This window comes from Podarcis bocagei (genome assembly GCF_964188305.1).
Source record: "Podarcis bocagei genome assembly, chromosome: 1".
In the NCBI taxonomy this organism is placed as follows: domain Eukaryota; kingdom Metazoa; phylum Chordata; class Lepidosauria; order Squamata; family Lacertidae; genus Podarcis; species Podarcis bocagei.
This window is the reverse complement of record NC_138125.1, coordinates 121,941,338-121,956,343: the sequence shown is the minus strand read 5'-3', so window position 1 is coordinate 121,956,343 and position 15,006 is coordinate 121,941,338. Positions and strand designations below refer to the sequence as shown.

At 42.7% G+C, this 15,006-nt stretch overlaps 1 protein-coding gene across 1 annotated transcript in view; it reads left to right on the top strand.

The window, feature by feature from the left end:
- Positions 1-14,555, top strand: part of MYO3B (myosin IIIB) — a 297,619-nt gene extending 283,064 nt beyond the window's left edge. The window contains exon 37 of the mRNA XM_081181948.1: positions 13,906-14,555. The gene's annotated coding sequence lies outside the window, so the exon portion shown is untranslated. The remainder of the gene's footprint in view (positions 1-13,905) is intronic.
- Positions 14,556-15,006: the final 451 nt, after the last annotated feature.

Sequence of the window (15,006 nt, the reverse complement as noted above, 5' to 3'; positions counted from 1 at the left end):
CAAAAAACCTGATGGCTCCCTAGGACACACTATCTACCGGAAAAAAACACACACCAACCGCTACTTACATGCACAATCACACCACCACCCTGCACAAATAAACTCCGTAGCCAAGACTCTCATCTCCAGAACCAAACGCCTGGCTGACGAAGACCACTTGACAACTGAGTTACAGAATCTCTCAAATGTGTTAATCGCCAACGGATACCAGCAAAACAGGGTTACGAAGCTAATCCAAAAAGAAACACCCCCCAAAAACCAAGACACAGAAGAAAACAATGGCATGGCCCTCCTTCCTTATATCAAGGGCACCACAGATAAAATTAGCAAAATCCTCCATAAACACAATATCAAAACAGCCTTTTGCACCAACCAAAAAATAGCCAATATCCTCAGAAACCCAAAAGATAAAATCCAGTTAGAAAACCAAGGGGTCTATGAAATACCCTGCAAAGTCTGCCCAGCCACGTACATTGGACAAACAAACAGACGAATAAATGCACGTATCGCAGAACACAAGAATGCCGTCAAAAAAGAAGAAAAAACTTCCTCTCTTTACCAACACATGAAAGAAACAGGACACGAAATTAATTTTGCAGATTCCAAATTGCTCTTTAACATGGAACATCACCACAAGAGAATAATCATGGAAGCCATCGAGATAGAGAAACACCCTCACAACATGAACAAGCGTGACGACACGTCCCGCCTGCCAGACATCTGGAAATTAGCCCTCCCCACAAAAACCGACACCAGAACCAGAGGCACACAGAACGCCATCTCCAATCAACCACACCAGACCCAAACCCAGACCCTCTCCACAGATAAATTACAGATACCATCCAGTAGCCAAACCATAGTGGCACCTCCGGATGCTGCACCCCCCTGCAATCCCTACACAGATCTGGCTGGCACAGGGCACAAAACCACAGCTCGCCCCTATACACGAAGCCAAGCCAGAGCACAACTAAGTGCAGTACAGCCATCTTCTCAGAAAAACTCTTCTCAGAAAAACTCAGAAAAACTCTTCACAAGCTCAAGAGGTCAAGACACGAAAGCTTTAGCAACTAATCCACACCTAATGACCCTCCTAAGTGGTACTCAGAATATCACTCAAGAAATCACTCAAGATATCCCTCAAGTAATTAATGAACAAAAGAAGAAAAGGCACAATAACCTGGGAACTTCCTCTCTGCCCAGAACGTTGGAGGCTATACACCACACCCCCTCAACAGTATTTATAGGAACTCAAACACTGAGATCCTGCTCTGTTCTAGTAACAAGAAGCCGAAAGCACCAGCCTGAAGATGACGAGTGAGACCTCGTCGAAACGTCGCCTAGACACCCCAACTCTTACACGGGAAGATACCCGAAAACACCAAAACCTGCATATATATATATATATATATATATATATATATATATATATATATACACACCCCGCTCATCTGGCTGAGTTTCCCCAGCCACTCTGGGCGGCTCCCAATAAAGTGTTAAAAACAGTACAGCGTTAAATATTAAAAACTTCCCTGAACAGGGCTGCCTTCAGATGTCTTTGAAAGATAGGATAGCTGCTTATTTCCTTCACATCTGAAGGGAGGGTGTTTCACAGGGTGGGCGCCACTACCGAGAAGGCCCTCTGTCTGGTTCCCTGTAACCTGTCACCTCACTTCTTGCAATGAGGGAACCGCCAGAAGGCCCTTGGCGCTGGATCTCAGTGTCCAGGCTGAACAATGGGGGTGGAAACGCTCCTTCAGGTATACAGGACCGAGGCCGTTTAGAGCTTTAAAGGTCAGCACCAACAGGTCAGTGAAGCATTTTTTTTATTTTTTTTAAAGATAATTTTATTTATTTATACATACAACAAGAAAAAAACACACACAGAAAAACACAAATACCAAAGTACACACAAATTACAAAAATAACCATAGACACATAATTTTCTTGGCAAACAATAAAACATCTATTGGTCTTAACACTAAAGACCCAACTTCCCGTCTATTCCATATTTCATTTTTTTTTTTAAAAAAGATTTTTATTGGTTTTACAAATTTTAAAAAACAGGCAAACATTTAAGAAAACAAACATACACGTATAAATTCATAACATATTTTCATAAACCTCTTTTCTGGGACTTCCCCATACCCCCCCTTTCTGCATCCCAATGTCTATAATTTTATAGCAACTCCCAGTTGTTACTTTCCAACCTCAGTCATCTTAGTCATCTCTATATTCTAAGCTTATGTCACTGTATCCCTTTGCTCCTAAGAACCAAAACACTCTAACATTCATTGAGTTTATAATAGTCCTTAAGGTAACTTTTGAATTTTCTCCATTCTTCTTCCGCTGTCTCTTTTCCTTGGTCACGGATTCTGCATGTCATCTCAGCCAATGTCATATAGTCCATCACTTTCATCTGCCATTCTTCCAGAGTGGGTAGATCTTGTGTCTTCCAATGCTTTGCGATGAGTATTCTAGCTGCTGTTGTAGCGTACATGAAAAAAGCTCTATCCTTCTTTGACACCAATTGGCCGACAATGCCCAAGAGAAAGGCCTCTGGTTTTTTAGGAAAGGTACATTTAAGTACCTTTTTCATTTCATTATAGATCATTTCCCATATTTCAAATTCATATTACGTATTGCCAATACACATTTTTTTTCATAATTAAACTTATTCTCAATAAATCTAATTTCTTCTATCTACCTAGCAACTATCACTGAAGTTCCTCGAATGCTGCAACAGAATTTAAACTACTATATTTATTTTTCAGATATTCTTTGAAAACCTCCCATTTAGAAACAAATTCTTGTTTTGATTTATTCTTTATTTTTTCTGATAAACCATCTAATTTGGCATATTCTGTCAGCTTTTGGATCCAATCTTGTATAGATGGGATTTCATTACTCTTCCATTTTGCTGCGATGAAAAAACTCTTGAGTTTTGATTGCAGTGAAGCATTCTTAAGCCGATTCCATTACGAGCTCCTTGTAATACAGGAATGTATCAATCTAAAATGTGTGAAACCCACTTACAATTACAGTGGTACTTCTGGTTACGTACTTAATTCGTTCCGGAGGTCCGTTCTTAACCTGAAACTGTTCTTAACCTGAAGCACCACTTTAGCTAATGGGGCCTCCCGCTGCCGCCGCATGATTTCTGTTCTCATCCTGAAGCAAAGTTCTTAACCCGAGGTAATATTTCTGGGTTAGTGGAGTCTGTAACCTGAAGTGTCTATAAGCCGAGGTACCACTATAGTTTTCCTCAAGGAGAGCTAGGAAAACATACTATGCACCTCCTCAGAGCTGCTGTACTAGGGTCACCACTGTTGTCACTGGTAAGTTCATCCCCAAAACCTGGTGCAAGAACCTCACCCTTATTAAAGTAACATTTAGTGCTTTTTTTATCGATCTGATCCTCTGGCTTAATGATTAGAACTTACTGATGTTTTAATAATAACCTTTGCACGCTTTCTCCCATTTTACTTGGTTGTAAATCGTTGCACAGAAGAAGGGGCTGCGGAAACTAACTTAGCATAAACATTTTGCAGAGGACTTTAAAGGCTAGAAGGAAGAGGAGGATTCGGTTGTGCTGCATGCTAACTAAAGGGGGTGGGAGAATCCCACCCTTTCCAGATAAAAGGGAGCCTTGAGTGTGAACATCAAAGAATTGTTAATGACCAGAAATACCATTAGGGTTAGCATCCCTTTTGTTTCAAGCCTCTCACACCTGCAGCGCATTAGACACTGCCTTTGTTGGTCCATCTGAATTACCTCTATTAGCATTTATAGAAAAGTCATTGGCAAAACCACTAATATCGCTCCTGGCCTCCTCCGGGCCTCCCCCCAATTTTAAGTCTGATATTAGTTCTCTGTGGGTTTCCTTTATGATACAGAATCTGCCAAAGCAAAAGCCAATAGCCCAGGATTCTCTTGATTGCAAATGAGCCCGGCTGTGAAAGGAGAAGGATAGCTTTTGTTACCGAAAAGTAATATCGGCAACTGTACGAGAAGCACACATAAGAAGCTCACACATTAGTGAGAGCAAAACCAGAGCGTGAAATTCAGATTAGGCTACCACAGGCTATCAGAAGGAGCTGTTGCGGTGGGGAGCGAGGAAAGAGAGAGGCAGGAGCAGGATTGGGGGAACTTGGCACCGGCTGAAGGTGTAACCTGTTCCATTTGGCCCCTGAAAAGCAGTTTAGCAGATGGCGCGACCAGCTGTCCTTTTCAGCCATTTAATAAACTCTTTGGTGGTAGCAGTTTGGGAAGTAGGGGGCAGAGAGGTTTTAGGCTAGAGGGGAGAGAGAGGAAAAAATCAAGAAATCTGTCCCAGTTGTCTTTGCCAAGTATTAAAGTCAACCTTTAACAAAAAAAATTTAAAAAATAAAGAATTGCAAAAGGGGGAAAGAATCTAATGTTGCCCTGCTTATCAAGGTTCCCCACCCCCAACTCCAAATGTCTATTTTCCACAGATAAATAAAGGCCCAGTATGCCAGTGTACGAAAACACTTATTACACTGTTATCTTTATATGTCATTTCAATTTCAGCCTTTGCAAAGGAGGTGCCTAATTAGAAATCTTAAATGAACTGTGGAATGAAAAATTGAGCTGGTAGCTAAGGCATGAGCATGTGACAAAATAATAGTCAAAAATGACCTATTTTTATCCATAAGACCGAACTTGCTTTAAGGTTCAGGCAACCAACTGAAAAAAAATGGATCCTTCAATGAACTCATGGGACTCAATCATCTGAAACGCCGCTGACCTTGCCTTTCTGAGCATGCGGATGCTACTGAGAGTTTTGACGCATGACCTCTTTACTTCCAGTGATGACACTAGTGAGATAGCCCTCCATATGCTTTTTCATCAATAACATTTCCGGGAGGTTCTGTGTGTCTTTTTTTTTTTTTTAATTAATATTCTTAATGCAACAGTTTAAGTGGCAAGTCTCAATTATGTGAGAGATGTTTTATTTAAAAAGCATGTCTGGTGTCTTTGAAGGGAACGGTTCTTTTTGCACATTTACATGCTCCCCAGCTGAGCGGCCACCCCTTTCATTTGACAAGGGCTTTGTTCTGCCTACAGGCCTATTACAAGCCCTAGATTGTTTGCCCTTAATAAACTGCAGCAGCAAGGCAGCTAAACTCCTTTTCAAGTTAGGGGTGCAGTGCAGCACATATTCCTCCCCCCTCAATATTTGCCGAGCGCCTAACTGTTAAACTTGCTACAGAAGCAAACTTGCAAGTCTCGTTTGCCCAGCTCCCTGACCACTTCTGTAGCAATCCAGGAACTACGTTGGTTACTTCGCATTAGTCTAGGCAAGTAAAAGCAACGATTGCTGCAACGGTTTGCGTCATCTGCTACAGCGTCAAGCTGTATTTTTAAGGCTGGGCGCATGAAATCGTCCATCATCAGACTGTTTCCTTCCAAATTAAAATTGAGGGCTTTAATCGGATTGTAAATGGTGCTGTTACCTTGCAGCCAGGAGAATCAGAACATAAAGAAAAGGCTGCTGATCAGGCTAAAAAGATAAAGGGACCCCTGACCATTAGGTCCAGTCGTGACCAACTCTGGGGTTGCGGCGCTCATCTCGCTTTGTTGGCCGAGGGAGCCGGCGTACAGCTTCCGGGTCATGTGGCCAGCATGACTAAGCCGCTTCTGGCGAACCAGAGCAGCGCACGGAAACGCCGTTTACCTTCCCGCCGGAGCGGTACCTATTTATCTACTTGAACTTTGATGTGCTTTTGAACTGCTAGGTTGGCAGGAGCAGGGACTGAGCAACGGGAGCGCACCCAGTCGCACGGATTCGAACCACCGACCTTCTGATCGGCAAGCACTAGGCTCAGTGGTTTAGACCACAGCGCCACCTGCGTCCCTTTGAGCAGGCTAGCTGTAACATATTCTCACGATGGCCAGCCACAAATGGACAGGGTGATGAGTTTATGGTGGCTGCTATGGCTATGTGCCTTTCCAGGGGAAGCCAGAAATCCATTTATTCTTACAGAACAGAAGCTTAGACGTTCAAGGATTGTAATATGGATTTTACACCTGACGAGTGTTGCATCCACCTTGGTGATAAGCAATCCTGAATTCTGGTATAGCATTCTGTTTTGGCATATTAACTAGTTCAACCACCATTACCCCAGTATTATCTATCTACCCTGGGTGGCCCTCCATTTTTGGGTAGGAGTCTCTGGCACTCATTACCCAGTTATTTGATTGTCAGTAGCAGGGATTGAACCCGCAACCTTTGGCATGCAACACGCACACTCCCTAGCAAAGTTGTAGTTGTGCTTCCTTTTTACGGCTCTTTGGCTATAACTTTTGATAAAATACAGATAATTGAACAAACTTTGTTGCATTCCATTCTTCATTAAATTACCTTTCCATTGATATATAATTTTATGGTATTGCTGAAAAACAAAGTGGTGTTACGAGCCATCAAACCTCGGAAATACCCTTTTCCCAAAAGGTTTCCACAATTTTGGCCACTAGTGTATACTAGTGTAACACTGTTAAGCATTTAGTTAATCCGTTGAAAGCCGATAAACAGGCTGATAAAGTTTAAATGTGTAAGAAATAGTAATAGAAAATGGGATATGTAACAGAAAAACCCAAGTGGGGCCTGCAATAATTTGTTATAGTGCAGAGGGCTCCTGCTCAACAACTCTACTTGTCCACCATGCCGTCTTTCAGAATATTCTGTCCTGTTCCCTGTGCCAGTTATCCTATCAGTGAGATTACAAAGCACGGAGCTTCCCCAAGCCTGCTGCTACTTCCCTTGTAAAATTTTGGGGTTTCCCCTGTAGTTTCGTGAGAGAGGGCTGCTTTAATGAGAGGGCAAAGGGACGCAGGGGGCACTGTGGTCTAAACCACTGAGCCTCTTGGGCTTGCCTATCAGAAGGTCGGCGGTTCGAATCCCCACGACGGAGTGAGCTCCCGTTGCTCTGTCCCAGCTCCTGCCAACCTAGCAGTTCAAAAGCATGTCAAAGTGCAAGTAGATAAATAGGTACTGCTGCGGAGGGAAGGTAAACGACGTTTCTGTCACGGTGTCCCGTTGCACCAGAAGTGATTTAATCATGCTGGCCATATGACCCAGGAAGCTGTCAGTGGACAAACGCTGGCTCCCTTGGCCTGAAAGCGAGATGAGCGCCACAACCCATAGTTGCCTTTGACTGGACTTCAGTCCAGGGGTCCTTTACCTTTACAATGGGGAAGGGGGGATAGAAATGCAATAATAATAATAATAATAATAATAATAATAATAATAATAATAATAATAATAATTGCTATCCATCAATTCCTGACAGCTTTTATAAGCTTGTAACATATTGTTCACATGTATAAAAAATATACTCTATGCATCTCCTGTGGAAGATAGCTTCTGCATATAAGCTGCACATTGATTTACTGCACATTTATACTTTCTCACATTCTCCTCACCCTGCACATTTGTTGTAGGTAAATAACTCTAGTGTCTAGGGTTGGAATTTCTTAAGAGAAGCAACAGAAGTATCCTTTACTGGAGCTCATTCTCCTGTGGCAAACCACAGATCTCAGCTGGGATAAATTATTTTCCCCATGGGCTTTCCCAGATTGCACAAAGTGGTTTGCATTTTATAACAAATTACCTCTAGATTGAGACACATTTGGATCCCTCTGAAATGTGTTTATAATTTTTCAGCTAGTAAAAAGAGATAGCGGTATCACTTAATGTGCCAGCTACTGAGATGAAAGAAAGCTGGTGCCACCAGAATAATTTATATTTAGCTCAGCAGCTGCTTATGGGCATTGGACCTCTGATGCATGCAGTCCTTTGCATGTGTGAATCTGTTTCCACCTCTACTGAAATGAATGGTGCTACCTAGGCAGATAAGTGTCCTGGGAGCATCAGAATTACGTCAGGGTAGCTTTCAGAGTTGCAATTTCTCACAGCGTGCTAAGGTTTGCAAACTACAGGTTTCTAACCGTTCCTTGGACCACATCACACATGACAAATTTCCTACCTGGATAAAGAGTACCGTACTTATATTGTCGCACACATGACAGACACACACTTAGCTATTTACCGTATCCACATTTAAGGGTGGCGCTGTGTTCTAAACCACAGAACCTAGGGCTTGCCGATCAGAAGGTTGGTGGTTCGAATCCCCACGATGGGGTGAGCTCCCGTTGCTCGGTCCCAACTCCTGCCAACCTAGCAGTTTGAAAGCATGTCAAAGTGCAAGTAGATAAATAGGTACCGCTCCGGCGGGAAGGTAAACGGCGTTTCCGAGCGCTGCTCTGGTTCGCCTGAAGCGGCTTAGTCATGCTGGCCACATGACCCGGAAGCTGTACGCCGGCTCCCTCGGCCAGTAAAGCGAGATGAGTGCTGCAACCCCAGAGTCGTCCATGACTGGACCTAATGGCCAGGGGTCCCTTTACCTTTACCTTTAATGGCCAAGCAGTGAAATACTCGTGTGTGCTCATTATACATGATGGTATGTACACATCAGGCTTGTCTTTTGTTATACAGAAGTGATAGCCATTTGAAAGAAAATATACAGCCCTTTGAAATATATAGCCATTTGAAAGAAAATATGCTTTAAAATGGTCAACAGTATTATTTAGCATATTTAACCACAATTCAGGAAGGCCCAGTTCAGTCAGTTTCAGTGTCACTTTGGTCTATATCAGGGACGTCCAACAGGTCGATCGTGATCTACTGGTAGATTCCTGGGAGGTTTTGGTAGATCGTGGTCGATCGCTGGTTCCCTTTCCTTAGCATTGGTAAAATAAAATCCAGCCCCGTCCCCTCGCACTGCTCTCCATTGTTTCACAACCTGCAGAGCGGAAGATGGAGTTTACTCAGTGAGGCTATTTGTTTCCCCTGCACTCTATTGGAGAGTGTCTGTTCCCTTAGGCTTGAATTTTCAAAAATTGGGACTTTCTTCCTCCCGAAAAAAGCTCAACAACTTTGCCCTGAACCCCCCAAAAATGGGGCTTCCCTTCCTACAAAAAGCTCAACAGTAGATCACTGCCAGTTTTTAATTCTGTGAGTAGATTGCAGTCTCTTGGGAGTTGGCCACCTCTGGTCTATATGAATCATGAGCCCCAGGGACCTCTCTTGGAAAGCAATCCAAGGATCAGCCATCCATCTCTCTTATTAACAATGTATAATTGTTAATACAGTGGTGCCCCACAAGACGAATGCCTCGCAAGACGAAAAACTCGCTAGACGAAAGGGTTTTTCAGTTTTGCGTTGCTTCGCTAGACGAATTTCCCTATGGGCTTGCTTCGCAAGATGAAAACATCTTGCGCTTTTTTTTAAAAGCCGCTTGAAGAGGCGCAGTTGCGACGGACCGTGCTTTGCAAGACGAAAAACATCGCAAGACTAAAAGACTCACGGAACGAATTATTTTCGTCTTGCGAGGCACCATTGTATATAAATGTATAAATTGCTTCAGTCTTGTATACCCGAAGGAGTGCCTCCACCCCCATCATCCAGCCCGTAAACTGGGGTCCAGGTCCAAGGGCCTTCTGATGTCTCCCTTTGAGAGAGGTGAGGTTACAAGGAACCAGGCAGAGGGCCTCCTCACACCAGCCCTGTGGAATGCCCTACCAGCTGATGTCAAGCAGATATACAGCTGTGTGCTTTTTATAAGACATCTGAAGCCTGTGCTGTTCAGGGAAGTTTTTAGTGTTTGATGTATTGTGTTTTTACTATTTTGGGTTGGGAGCCTCCCAGATTGGCTGGGGTAACCCAGTCTTATGGGTGACATAATAAACTAATAATAATTGTTGTTGTTGTTGTTGTTGTTGTTGTTATGCCCCATAGTGTCAGTTCTCTGGACTGCCAATAGTCTAGTTGTTTTGCAATTCCGCCCAATAAAGGAATAGGATTTATTTTATTTTATTACTTGTTTTTTTAAAAATAAAATAAAATCCTGCCATTCAACATTCTTGGCCCCAGAGTGGGTTACAAGCCTATAAAAACAAGAAAAGCAATACATGTCACAAGAGGAGCAGATGAAACCAATGCTCATAAAGCCAACAAAAGCTGTGGATGGCTCCGTAAAATCGCAGCACTTAAAAGCCTAGGGAAATAAACACTGAGTTGGTGCTGTGTGGATAGCAGTTCTGCTGAACTTCCAAAGGGAGGTTATTCCATAGTTGGAATGTCACCTCTGAAAGAGCCAATTCTCACATCAACGCAGAATGTGTTGCACCAGCCCCAGATGTGAGACATCGAAGAAGGCCTCTCCAGTACAGTGGTACCTCGGGTTACATACGCTTCAGGTTACATACGCTTCAGGTTACAGACTCCGCTAACCCGGAAATAGTACCTCAGGTTAAGAACTTTGCTTCAGGATGAGAACAGAAATCGTGCTCCGGTGGCACGGCAGCAGCAGGAGGCCCCATTAGCTAAAGTGGTGCTTCAGGTTAAGAACAGAGCTCCGGAACGAATTAAGTTCTTAACCCGGGGTACCACTGTACTCAACAAGCAGACAGGACCCTATTGGGAGAGGCACGCCATCAGGTATCTAGGTTCTGAGTCATGCAAAGCTTTATACAGCAAGCCTGAATTGGCTCCAGAAGCATATCAGGAACGAGTGCAAACCCTGTATGTTTAACATTTCTTTCAGTAAAGCAAGTTTGCACTGTAACTCTCCTTTGAGAGCAACAGAACCTGTTAGTTGTGATTACCTCATTGATTTCAGTGGGAGTTAAGGACAACCAACTTGCCTTGGATTGATGCCCCCAAATTATAATTAACTCCCGTAAGAGCAAACGGAAGAAGAAACCTACGGGGGAAAGCAAAAATTCTCTGGTAGGCAGTAGGTTAATAACAAACATAAACAAAGCTTATGTCAGAAACATATGAGACTCTTTTCAGCTGAGTTCTCCTGCAAAGAGAGCACTGGAGGGAAAAGGCAGCTAATTTTTATGAGTGCTGATGTCAGAGCCTTTGTGAGGACCATAAAAAAAAAATACAGAGCAAGAAGTAAAAGGTGGCCTACCCAGAATAATGGCTGTAAATTCACAAGGCGGAAGAGAAGACCCTCCTGCTAGGAGGTAAGCAATGTGGCAAAAAGGCGGAGGTGGAAAGTTTGCTCATCTCTACTGATTGTGAGATAAAGTAATCTGAAGGAAGCCTTTAAACCTAATGCTTTGTTCTGCTCTTATGCCAGAGGGTTGCTTAAACAAGGCTCTGAACATCTTAAAAATTAGTTTCTCTGCTGAGACAGCTTAAAAGCAGGAGGCTCCTTTGGAGATCTCCTGATTTATGGATGATAGATTACTCTGCCAGTAACAGGGTTTTTTCCCCCCAGAATAAGAATGCTCTTGCTCTGAATGTGGAGGTAAGTTTATGACAAGCGACAAAGTATAACTTCATTAATCCAAGTAATAAAGAGAGGAAAATGTAAGGGAAACAGCTTGTTTCTGCACAAGCTTCAAGTTCAATGCAGGGTCTCTACTGTTATTCATGGCCAAAGGCTCCCCCCCCCCTTGCCCCTCGCTGACACATTTCGGTCAAGGTGGGAAAATATGGTAAATAACAAAGTACCAATTGTTGCTACATGCAATGATAGATAGAATGTTTTCTCTACTATGTTATGCATATAGAATGGTTTGTCAATGGCATTCCCAGCTGTTGAATGCTGCAGCACTGTGAACTAGCTTTCGGAAGTCAGATGTGAGGCAGGTTCTGGGCGGCTTCCAACAAAATATTAAAAATACAATAAAACATCAGACATTAAAAACTTCCCTAGCCAGGGCTGCCTTCAGATGTCTTGTTAAAAGTCAGATAGTTGTTTATTTCCTTGAAGTTTTCATTTCAAAATGTACCATGTGCAAATTCCTTCTGAAACGCTCCATTTGTCGACAAGGTGTGTATTTGCTGCGTTGCAAATATTTGATGCGGCAATGAGAATGCTAACTTTAATAATTATTTGCATTTGGGCAAATCAGTGCTGCTCTCCTCTCCTTAGCCAACATCAGCTGTGCTTCGAAAGAAAACGCCCCTGAACTGAACAAAGGTTCAACACTGACCACTTCCCACAGGTGTATGAAACACAGGATTGCAATACAATCTCTTAAGGGAACCTCTGGTGAATGAAGCAAGAGGACAGCAGCAGTTTGGTTTCACTAGAGCAAATCACTTCATACCCATAATAGGATATTGTGGTTTATTAACAATTCCAAGGGTTACAGCCTGTGTTATTACTACTCAGAGTAGATGCATTGAGATTAATGGACATGACCAACTTAGGTCTGTTAATTTCAGTGGGCATTACTTACTTGGAGACAACCTCATGTGTTTTCTTGAAGGTTCATAATGAAGTTTGACTCATTCAGAATCAGTTGGGTAACTGTGCAGTCAGCAAATTCAGCACACAGAAGCATCCAACTCTTAGAGTAGCTTCAGTTTTTAGCTGGTTTTTAGTTGTGACCTATGTTTAGGTTAGTCAACCTTGCAAATTATTTTTTTTAAGATTCATTGTGGTGCAAAAGTCTTCTTCTTCTTTGGCGATCACTCGAAGCCGAGTAGGATTGTCTTCTAAAAACACAGTTTTAACAGTGAGTCTGTAAGTGACTGTGGAGGCCAATTCTGGATCCACGCGTCCTTCCACGGTGGGGACATAGGTTTTTGGGTGGGAGTTGATCACGGTGAGGGTTTGCCATGCAAGCATTCCTCTTAGCACATTTCTCCATTGTGTCCTGAGTTCGAGTGTCTTCAGAGCCCATGACACTTTTGGTAAAGGCTGTTCTCCAATTGGAGCGCTCACAGGCAGGCGTTTCCCAATTGTCGGTGTTTATACTACATTTTTTTAGATTTGCCTTGAGAGAGTCTTTAAACCTCTTTTGTTGACCACCAGCATTACGCTTTCCATTTTTAAGTTCGGAATAGAGTAGTCGCTTTGGAAGACGATCATCAGGCATCCATACAACATGACCAGTCCAACGAAGTATATACATATTATCTCTAGAGACATAGTACTTTAGATTGGATGCTCAGGGTATATTCCAGCAAACGTTGCAAGCGGTAATTGGGAATTTGGTTATGCAGAGGTGCCAGCAGGATTTTCTGGGCCCAGTATACTGTATGTGGATCGGGGCCTCTGACCCACTTGCAAAAAACAACACAGATTTGTATAAAAATTGTATTTCCTTTGTGTCATATGCATCTTTTGCAGTTGGAGGGCTCCAAAATAAATCAGAGGCCACACATGCAATAAAATGTCTGGCAGACAGAATGCAAAGAGGTGAAGCTGTTCCCATACAATGGAACTTCAGAAGTCGAGTGTAATCTGTTCCAGAAGGACGTTCGACTTCCAAAACATTCAAATTCTGAGGCGCAGTTTCCGATTGGCTGACAGCTAAGCTTTTTGCAGCCGCGTAGGACTTTCAGGTTCCGAGGAACGTTCAAAAACCAGAACATTTACTTCCAGGTTTTCGACATTCGGGAGCTGAAACATTCGGGAATGGAGCGGTTCGAGAACCGAGGTTCTACTATAATTGTATTTTCACGTTAGAAAAAGCTTAACTTGTTGAATTCTTCATGAGTGCTTGGCATTTGGCTTCTAAGTCTTTTTGCAAAGTTTTCACATTTTGCATTTACCATTGTGGAGGGGGTGGGATTCTTTAACACCCACCCACACTTACTATTTATTATTTGCTGATATTTTATTTTATTGTGTACTATAACATTCTAATGGGTTATTGAATGATGCTTTATTTGATATAAGTTGTTTATTTTAGAGTTTTTTTATTATTGTATTTTATTTTATTTAAAAAAAACAACTCTGGAGAGTTTGAGCTTTTAGGGAAAGCACTGTGTGTGAATTTCCGGGCGGTACTCCAGATTCTCTTTGCTGAGTGACCTGGGAAAATTAACCACCTCTTTGCTCTCCTTCTCTCCAGGTTGCCTTTGTCCCCTTTTCCCTGTGGAGTAAAGAAGAAGAAAGTGGGTGGAGATGCCTCTTCAGGGAAGGGAACACCGCCAAGAAGCCTAAACCCATCACCTTCTAACTACTGCTGTCTCTAGGGAGACAGGTCAGTAGCTTTGCCTTGCTGCTGTCCTCTTATCCCACCCAGGCTGAGGCCACGACAACATAGGCTTCTAGATAACCTTCTCATCTTGCCACTCTGTGGCCAAGTTGGAAACCCTCAACCTGCGGCTGCTGTTTACTTGTGGAGTATCCTAGACCGGAGAACAAGGAGTTAAGGTTGCTCCCAGTCCTCTCTTGCATTTGCCTCACAATCTTATATGTGTGTCTACTTGGATGTAAGCCCTACTGAGTTCGACTGTCAAGTAAAGTATGCAGACGCTTGCAAGCTCAGACCGCAATGCTGTACACACTGAACTGGGACTTCTTTTGCAGTAGACGTGCATAGGACTGCACTGTTACTTGTCTGGGTTCTTGATGTCCTCTTAATTATTATTATTTTTTAATTCCTGCTGTGTCTCTTTTCCTGCTTTTGTGTAATATTGAGCAAATTTGGCCTTGATGTACCTGTGTATCTCCCAAAGACGGAAAACAAATTTGTGAAATAAATATATAGCACTGTGATCTTCTAAGGCCTTTAAAAAATAATTTTAAAAAGCAATTAATTTTGACCCTATTTAAGAGGAGTGGAATGCACTTACTTTCCAAAACTAACTGAACAGGCAGCAAATGATTGCCACCCTGAGGTATTCTGTCTCATTTGATTTGGTCCAAAGCCCAAACACCCACTTCACACACACCCCAATACACACCAATTCATCCTATTTTACAAGGCTATCCTATACATCTATGTAAGTCCCACTGACTCAGTGGGTTTTATTTCTGAATAGGCAGGTATATTTCTGAATAGGCAGGTATAGAATTGCACTGTAAGACTGCAAACTTATCCAAACTTCCTTGGGAGTAAATCCCACTGAAACTGGTGTGCTCACTTTGGAGAAAACAGATCATCTTTGGCTGTGCTTTTCTACATGGAATCCCGGTTTCATCCAAGCAACACCTGCAGCCAAAACTT